Source organism: Thermobia domestica, chromosome 4 (genome assembly GCF_964235325.1).
Source record: "Thermobia domestica chromosome 4, izTheDome1.hap1.1, whole genome shotgun sequence".
Lineage (NCBI taxonomy): Eukaryota > Metazoa > Arthropoda > Insecta > Zygentoma > Lepismatidae > Thermobia > Thermobia domestica.
Window position 1 is genome coordinate 267,144,212 of NC_137457.1, and position 9,856 is coordinate 267,154,067.

At 35.4% G+C, this 9,856-nt stretch overlaps 1 long non-coding RNA gene across 1 annotated transcript; it reads right to left on the reverse strand.

Moving 5' to 3' along the window:
- Nucleotides 1-764: 764 nt before the first annotated feature.
- On the reverse strand, nt 765-9,133 carry LOC145683503 (uncharacterized). Its single transcript, XR_014131125.1, has 3 exons — nt 9,015-9,133; nt 6,112-6,217; nt 765-998 (listed from the first exon to the last, which is right to left on the reverse strand). It is a non-coding gene; the product is annotated as an uncharacterized LOC145683503 (long non-coding RNA).
- Between the last annotated feature and the right edge of the window lie 723 nt (nt 9,134-9,856).

Below are 9,856 nucleotides of genomic sequence, written 5' to 3' on the forward strand. Positions count from 1 at the left end.
AGTTAAAACATTTTCCTCTTAAAAGTTGGAAAATAGAAATCAGTTTTTTAAAAATACGAGTACTTCAAAAATTACTTCTATTTCCCAGCTTTGAAGATGAAAATGTATAACATCAATATTAATGTGTAGAAGGCGTACTTACTATAATTTTTTTTAGTGCAGTGTGAAATTCATCTACCTTTGTAATTTTGGGGAAGTTTCCCTGTGCCAACAAGGCAACAGAATAAATACTCCCCTTCCTATTTTTGAATACTAATATAATCTAATTGTTAAAGTACTTTTTTACTCAATTTTGAATCTGCAAGGTTACATTTTTATGCTGATACCTGTTGTTTCCATAAATAGCATAGATGAGAATTTTAATTTAATCAACACACAAGCTCCTTGTAACTTAAACTTTTCGTGATGTTGGTTTGCGTAGTTTTAAACAAGTAAGCCTGATATGGTGAACAAATTTTATGTGCACTGGTTTTCTCGATGTATTCTCGTTTCCTCCTACTTTCTTCATTGCATCACTTCATTATCAATGCCTTCTCCTTTAGCCTTGAAACATAATCATGTGACGTTACATACATACATATACATACATACATACACACATACATACATACACACACACACACACACACACACACACACACACACACACACACACACACACACACACACACACACACACACACACAAACATATTCACACACACACACACACAAAAAAACTTAAATGTATATATATTAGTTTCATTTTGATTAAAGGAAAATATGTTTGTACATTGTATTTTTTATTTGTCAAATAATAAACTAAGTCTATACATGAGCACAATTTTTATAACAACTTAGATAAGACAATGAGGATACATGAACCCTCTGAATATGCCTACAAAGTACTATGACAGATGTATGCATTCGTTGGAAAACAGTCTGTGTCGACTGCCAATGGACACGAGATCCTCCCAGAAGTTTTTCATTTGCTATAAATGTGTCTATGCCTTCATCTCCCTGGAAACAAAGAGATTGTGTAATTAGTGACAATAGAAATAAAAATAAAATGAAATACTTATAAATCTTATTCGTGTATGGCGATATCTCGAATAATATTAGTGTTGCTACGTTCTAATTTGAATTAGTATCAATTGAAATACGATAATATAGACTCTGGTAAAGACAGTAAAGAGAATTACGCAATATTTCTTCAATTAATATTGAAATCAGAAGTTGTAGTAGATCTACCATTTAGTGTTTTAGCAGAGTGATTAGAGTGGAAATGGAATATATTCTAGGGACGCTTAATCGATTAAAAAATATACAATGTGAAATTACTGTCTATGCTCTATAGTGATCAACATTAACCGGAAATGGTTTATTTCTATCACTACAAGTAGGTGGATCACATCCATTAACGAACTCCTCCGAGATAATTATCTAGCTGTTGATTGCAGAAAACAATTTTAAAATTATCTTTTGTTGAAGAGTTATTGAGCGGTGTAACGGACGTACTAAGCCAGAGGTGTTTACCCTTGCGAGGATGGCTCTCTCAAGGGCATCCTCACCCTCAAATTCTCTCTCAACCATAATGACGCGAGGGCGATGACAAGCTTGGACAGCGAGGGCGAGGGCCAACTGTCACTGTCAGGGCTAGAGCGAGGACAAATTCCCAACACGAAGGCGAGAGCGATGGTCAACTCTCTTCGAAGGTGAGGGCGAGGGCCAATTCACTGTGAGAATGAAGGTAAGTGAGGTCGGAGTAAAATGAACACCTATGGTACTAACATTACAATATTATATATATCCCACTTGCGTGATCCTAATAAACATCAAATGAAAGACTTAAGACCTGACTTGTCTATGGCGATCTTTATAATAATAGTAGGGTTGTCACGTTCTGGAAGGATTAATATCAATTGAAATAAGATTATAAAAATAAGGAAATTAAAACGTAACAAAAAACATTTCGATCTGTTTCATCTATGCAAGACAAGGAAACAATAAACCTGAAAATTAGTCATTTCTGCTTATGTGTGACGGAAAAAAAAACATAAGTGGCGTCTTTTAGCGGAGCTTCCTGAATCAATGCTTGTTCTGCCACACTTAATACATTTAATCAAAGTCGAACAGTTTTAAGAAAGGCTATGAGTCACCAACATAAGTAAAATCCTCTGATCAGTTCCCTTCCAGGGAAAAAAAAAAAAGAAAGAAAGAAACAATGAATCACACCACAAATTCTAAGTTATATACAATTTCACCGTTATTCGATTTCTACTTTTTTAGCAATTGTTAAATAAATTACTAGAATGCTTTGAGAACAGTAGCGTAACTAAGAATGCATGCCCCCCTCCATCCGCGAAAATGTCAAAAGGGCTCTTCCTGTTTCTACGTTCATGGCACACGTACAATTTATACAGTAGTAGAGTTATTTTTCCATCTAGTCAGACACTACTTGCTAATATACAAAAATTCCACATTATTATTATTATTATTATTATTATTATTATTATTATTATTATTATTATTATTATTAAGCAATTACATGGGACTAAAAAGTTTCTTAAAAGAAATAATTTCTAGGAATTAGGAATTAGATTTCTGGGCTGTCGGCATCTAAGGCCACGTTAGCCCATCCCGTATGAAGGATGACGTCCCTTAGCGAGCCCACTGTACGATGAAAGGGAAGGAAGCAGCCTGGGACCATTATATTAGGTACCTCCATCCCGGCATTTGAATGGTATGAATGAACGAAACCCAAGAAAGACTTCACTCAAGATGGCAGGTCTGAAAAAGCTGTTACACTCTTTCGGCCGAGTGTCCCCACCAGGAGTCGAACCTGGGACCGCTCACCTCAAAGGCAAGAGCAGAAATAATTTCTTCATAACGTTCACATTACAACTAACATATGAAAACTCGTCAAAACTTGTGGAACTTGCTCACATATTTCTAAACCGGCGTATTTTTTTTTGGAGAGTAATTCGCTGACTACTTTCTCAATATCAACGTGGTGCCATTCTTCGCTTTCAGTGCTCTGGATTGGCAAAGGGCTCAACCAATGCCGTAACTTTTGCGGGGGAATGGGGAAACTGCCCCCCCCCCAATTAAGCTTCCAGTTGTTTGATAGGATTCATTTGAGTTAAAACTTTGTTGCTTTGTATGATGTGATATGAACAGGAACTTATAAATAAAGCTTGGAATAGGTTTACCACATAACAGGAAAAAAAAAAAAGAAACGAAAATGTGTTCCGAGCCTCATTCAGTAAAATGTGTCCTATTAGAGCCCCAGACAAAATATATATTTAGTAAGGCTTTCAACATATTGTCTCATTTAGTTAACTTGTGAAGCACCGTACTATTTTCAAAAGCATTGCAAATAATTTAAGATGTTTCTGCTGCCCCACTATCTGAACGAAATACATTCCTTTAAGATGTAGCATATATGTAATCTGGATCTTACTTTAGTAAACCATCAACTGGCGTCCCAAGAAGTATCGAACACGTTTAGTAAGGATTTCACTTCAAATGCCATCATTATTCTAGGGGGCCTCAACTTGACATATTTTAGGAGGTCTAATTAATGTTTGGTCTTCCAAGAAAAAGCCCAAGTTACAGGGCTGAGCTCAATTTCATCTTCGACCTTGTTCTACGAATATAAAGTTTGATGGCTTTTAGTGTACTGAATGATCGCTCAGGATTGGCTTCGTCAGAGGCACAGTGAGATACAGTTGCAAAGAAGTACACAAATCCAGAACACTACTAACATAGGAAGTTATCTACGAATAAATAATTGGCTAATTAATTCCAAGTTAAAATTTCACTATATTGTTTCTTCACTACTTATCGGAAACTTGTTAGTTGTTGCAACAAAAGGCGATACATTTTCCGAGTAGAATTCACTAAATCTATTATAGCTGGTTCCGTGATTTCTTTTTCCTCTAAGTAGAGTACTCTTGCAGTAATATGAAACCTGCAAAGTGCTTTTGAAGGTGTTGAATTTCAGTTTAGCGTCCCTTTCAGCAGCGAGGCTATGTGAGACGTGGACCTACTGATTAACGTGGAATCCGAACCACATGAGCTCCCGCCGGGAATCGAACCCGGGTCTCCCGCGCCAAGAGCGCGTACGCTAACCGCTTAGCCACGGAGGAACTCCGCAAAGTGCTTTTAACATCCAAACATTATAAAGTTATACTCCGAAACTTAAATACCGGGAGCCTGTTAGTTACGCCACTGCTTGAGAATACAGATTCTTTATTCATAGAAAGGGAACTTAATGACTACATATCAGGGTTGGCTGGTTTAAACCAATGTTTAAAGCAGCTGGTTTTTTCAAAAAAACCAACTGGTTTAAACCAAATAACGAAAATGTTCGTAAAAGTGTAAGTGTTTGTAAAATCTTGATGAACACACATTTGTGGGTTATCACGTTTCTCTCCCGTATATTATTCGTATTATATTCAGACCTAAATTCCCCATTCATTACTCAAAAAGATTATACTACAAAAGCAACTTTTTTTATGTAAGTTTATAAATGTTTGTTTTGTGATTTTTTTTTTGTAGTTATTATTGTTATGTAATTGCAATCAAAGAAACATTCTAAATATTGTTTTGTTTACTATTGATAAAATACATCGAAATGCCGTACTTTGTGTGTGGGGGGGGGGGGGGAAGGAGGGTCATACAGACCCCACGAGAGGCATTTAGTGAAATGAGAAGTATCTTCGATATCTATTTATGTATAAATGAGTCTGAGCCAAAGTGGACTCAAATAATTCGTATCTTTGTGATATGCAAATTAAGTCGTTGTATTTCTTTAATTTGGACCAATAAAAGTCGTTGTTAACTAACTTGAATTAAATTAGTTCGTCTGTACTCCGTAGTACTTTGAAATTGTCCATATGTAATTCAGTATAATGGTTTCACTTGTGCACTGTTTATCTTTTTGTCCTTCTGAAATGACTCTTGAGAGCTATATTAAGAAGCATGTAAAGATCAGTACAACGTATTTTTATCAGGATTCCTTCGTGAGTGAGTCGGCAGACGTATCGCATTTGTGGCCAATTAGTCCTGGTTCCGAGTTCAAATGGAGGACAATTTTTCTCGGATGTAACTCGAGAAGTAGTTTTTATTCCGCTTTAAGCTTATTGTGACCCCTTCCAGCATAACCCAACTGTTGCATAGTAACATCAAGGCGAAACAAACTTATTTCTGTCCATATATGATATGAATATATAGAGCAAATTATTTAAACCAAATAAACCTGGTTTAAACCAAAAAAACCTGGTTTAAACCAAAAAACCCGTTTTTTTTTTGTTTTTTCAATAAAAGCCATGGTTTTTGCCAACCCTGCTACATATACAGATGACGTTAGAACCATCCATTAGTATGCAAATCAAATTATTTATAAAACCATCCTTCTATTAAGATATTTCCAAAACGTATAACCTGGAAAGTAAATGTATTAACTCTGTAATTATAAAACTATGATGGGGAAACATTTTGGGCCGCAGGCTAAAGAAAAACGAAAAAATATAGGTGGGGCAATATAATTAAAAAAAAAACAGTGATTGTATCACTTGTAAAACCAAGCTCTATTAATACTCGAAAGATCATGAAGGGGAATGTGATAAATGGTATTGTGAATGCATTTTTAAACATTTCTCATAATTTGGCTGGAAGTATAATCCACTGATTCTCAGAAGTGAAGTTATATTCGTCAGGTAATGAATCACGTCGTGGGCTGGGTGGAAACGTTTAAGGAGCTACATCTAATCCGCGGGCCATGCTTTGCCCATCACTGTCTTAAGACGTGAAGATAATAAGCCAAAGATGTGCAATTTTGAGTTCATGTACGTTTATTTAAAAGGTATTACGTGTTTCAAAATACTGACTTATTTTTACTTTTCAAAGTAAAGCATATAAAAGCTACTATTTGCTGCGATTGAATTATAACAATAAAACAATGTTTGTGAATAGACACTATAAAAACATAATGTAAAGAAAGAAAAAAAAACAAATGGGTGCTTTGCCAGAAGTAGGGTTGTGTTGATGACAAATAGACTCTTGTGTACATATTTATACATGCAACCTGAAATATGATAAATATACACGAAAACTTGATCTTACTCACCAAGAACTTTCTCTAGCGAAACCTTAAAGAAAATTATCACTGCCAAACAGATGACGTTGAAAACAGACTCTGTCGCGCCGAACAAATTTTTAAATTCAGCATCCATCTGAAATATAAAGATTTAATTGTTATACAAATATATTCTATTAAATAATATATTTTACCTTTTTCTAGTCATGAAGTTCCAAAGTAGTTCATTGTCATAATGTTTTACTGCAATGTTAGAAATGCGCATACATGAATAATGTGAAGTAGCAATTAGACTCTTGTTCAGGCAAAGTAAACTATGATAAAACCAGGCAGATCGTGCTGTTACTGGTTGTACGTACAACTAATAAGTCATATATTCCCGAAATTAGTATGATAAATTTTTACCTAATAACATTTAGTTTTATATTAATTTGGAAATAAAGGAAATGGGGGAATGAAGAAGTGGGAGGAAACGGGAGAACTCCGAGAAAACCCACGCACACGGTGTTTGTCTACTACAAAGTTCACTTGGCGGAAGTTGGGATCGAACGAAGAACACTATGCACCACCTCGGCCCTTGGTAAGACGGATTCAAAAGCACTGTACTGTCAGATTCATATCCTGACTGAAATGTACCAGTATAAAGTCCCAGCATTGTACGGACAAGACATTAACCAGGTTGAACTGCACCAAGCCAAAGAATCTAACCAGATGGTAAAGGGAGACAGTGATGGATGAGACGTATGAATAATAATACAAAAATAGGTACAATGAAGGAATTGACATGAAACTCGAAAAAACTAACCTTCTGTGCAACTCGCATACCTTCATTTTTCAGGCTCCCACACTTCCCAATGAGTAACGAAACTAACACCCGTGTTAAACAATAAGTAATTCAGCTGAAACAGCCACCGTAGTGTTCGTAGTTTGAGGGAAAGTTCCCTAGTCTAGGGAAATTTGATAGGTAAATTTAGCAAAAAGAAAAAAAGGGAATTTTTCGATAAAACGTGAAAAATGCAGGGGAATTCTCTAGTTGACTGATTAACGAACATCACTACTTAAATTGTTCTTTGTTATTCAGAAATAAACCAATACAATTGCAATAGTTTGTGTGTGCTGCAAGTAGCATAATTTGCACCCATTGTTAGCTAGTGGGGTGCACGGTGGCTCAGTGGGGAGCGCTTACCTCAGGTGCATGGTTTCCTTGGCACGATTTTCACCCAAGCAAGCTTGTGATAAACAACATTGTGTTCGTGGATTTTGTCGAGGTACTCCCGTTTCCTCCCACTTTCTCATTCTTCCATCATCATTCACTTGCTTTAATCATCGTCTCCCTTAACCTAAAGACATAATCATGGGATGTTAAACTGAAAGATTTCACTATATTTCATTTTGTTGGCTGTGTGTATACTTTTGAAGAAAAAAAACGTAAAAATAGAAGGAAAAAGTAAATGAATAAAACAAATGTGGTTGGTAGCAGAAGCGTCATTTCAGATTTTGCTTGTGGGAGGGCAAGACCCCTTGATATAAGAAAATTTTCCATTTTTCACTGACTACTATTCTACTCAAAAAATCTACATAAATCTCAATCTCAGGGGGTGCAATTACCTCTCCCTGCCCCCTAAATGATGCCACTGGTGGTAGTTCCCTTAATATAGCTAAATTAAAATTATTACATAACTTCTGTCATACGTATTGGACACTCAACAAACAACGGAAAAGTTGATAAAGTGAAAAGTTTTTGTCAGTCGAGGTAAATTTTCTTAAAGAAACCTACGAACAGTGCCACCAGGTTCGTCCTGCACTGACTCGGTTAGATAGCATTCATGCTTTTTATTGCCACCTAGCACAAGTTCGTTCGTGTTTATGCCATACGTCCACACTGTATTTACATCGAGCCCTTCTGAAGTTAATCTGTATGTAGTACTGGAGCTTCTTATTCAGTGCTGCTAAAAAAAAAAAAAAAAAAAAAACTTTAACCCAACCTGAGAATGTAAGAGATGTGTCAAAACTTGATAGAACAGTCTGCTCGAGTAATGCCTGTGTGTTTTTTTTTTACATTGTAGCTTTTATGCAACAGATACGGAATCCGTATTTATATGGCATTCGTAAAGGAATTGCAATTTTTTAACTAATACTTCTGGTGGTCCCTTGAAATTTTATCTGTGCAAGTGAGCAGGCCGGTAGCCAGCCCAAAAATGTAGGGGGGGGGGGGGAATACAACCATATTATAGTTGATTTTTAAGCCTACCGTGAACATTTTAGGCAGGGAGTAAAAATTTAGGAGCCCGACACCCCGCGTGGATACGGGCCTGCAAGTGAGGGCAAGGTTCTAGATCACTGGTCCCCCTTCCCATTGAGCAATAATAAAGACAGAAAACAACGTGCCCTGCGGGGCTCTAACCCGCCTTCACTCGCTAACGCTCGCTCGGCAATACTGTGTAGATTAAATGTATAAACTTTAGTAGAGAAAGAAACCAACCCAGCTACTAAACTACATGGGGGACCAGTAATCTAGAACCTTCCCGCAAGTGAGTTTTTTTCATGTCACCCACCACAAATCTTTTAGGAGACAATAAGTAGGAAATTATTAAAAGAATTGTATTTTTCCAACAGTTATTTAGAGTGCAGCGCCAAAATTAAACCTGCACGCCCCAATTCACAAAAAAAAAAAAAGTAAACAATTTACTGAATATATTGGAAAGTCGCATATCATTAACACAACAACTTTGTCTAAGATATAGAATGCCCAGAAGCATAGAGTGAGGCTTCTGGGCATTCTATCTGAGAACCAGTACCTAGAAGCATTACTCATGATTTTCGAAGGAAAATAATGGATTGTCGTGATTAACCGTCAATCGATTACAATGATCGCACACAAGCAATGTTGCATTCACACTTAAAACTAAATTCATGTTGCTAGCAGTACTTACCTGCGAAATCCTCTCTGATTCGTAAACAACCATCCATCTTGCTCTTTAACTTTCTCTTTATCCATCCGCTAAGTAGTTCCTCCATCAGCCAGAATGAGAACATATAGTTCAGGATTTTAAAGGACTTTTGTGCTCTTATGTTAGCTTGTTCGTACTTGTTTTCCATAGTCTTGCATTTGCAAACTGTCTTTTATATCTCACAATATTCCATGATATATCTATATCATAAAACAATATTTTTTAAGACTACATTATTACTCGTTTTTGAGAACCAGTCTCTGACTCAAATATGCAACTAAATTTCCTCATTCTCATTTTTTGAGTTATTTTCTCCTCAAAATTGAGACTAATTTACTCAATTGTTTTTGAGTAGTAAAATGTATTCATTTTTGAATAAATCATTTTTAACAGTGTACAATGCTAGGATTCAAGAATTTTCAAACTAAAATTTTAAGACACTGGTTGAAAAAAAATTAAACAAAAAAATTTTTAAACCTTTTAAAAATTTTTAAACAAAGATTTGAAAATGATCAGTCAATCAGATTGCACCAAGAATAACTTTCCACTAATGACCTGAGACTATCAGTCATAACTACAATAGTAGGTTTCCAAAAATTTTCAAACTAAAATTTGAAAATTTAAATAGTAATTAAAATTTTTTAAACTAAAATTTTTCACAAATCACAGACTATGAATCGTAACTGCAATACTAAGGTTTTAAAATTTTGAAACTAAAATTTTACAAAATCAAATAGTGATCTAAAAACTTTTCTAACAAAATTTAAGAAAACTGTTCAAAAATTTTGAAAAATTTTAAAATTTTGTAAATGATTGTTCAATCA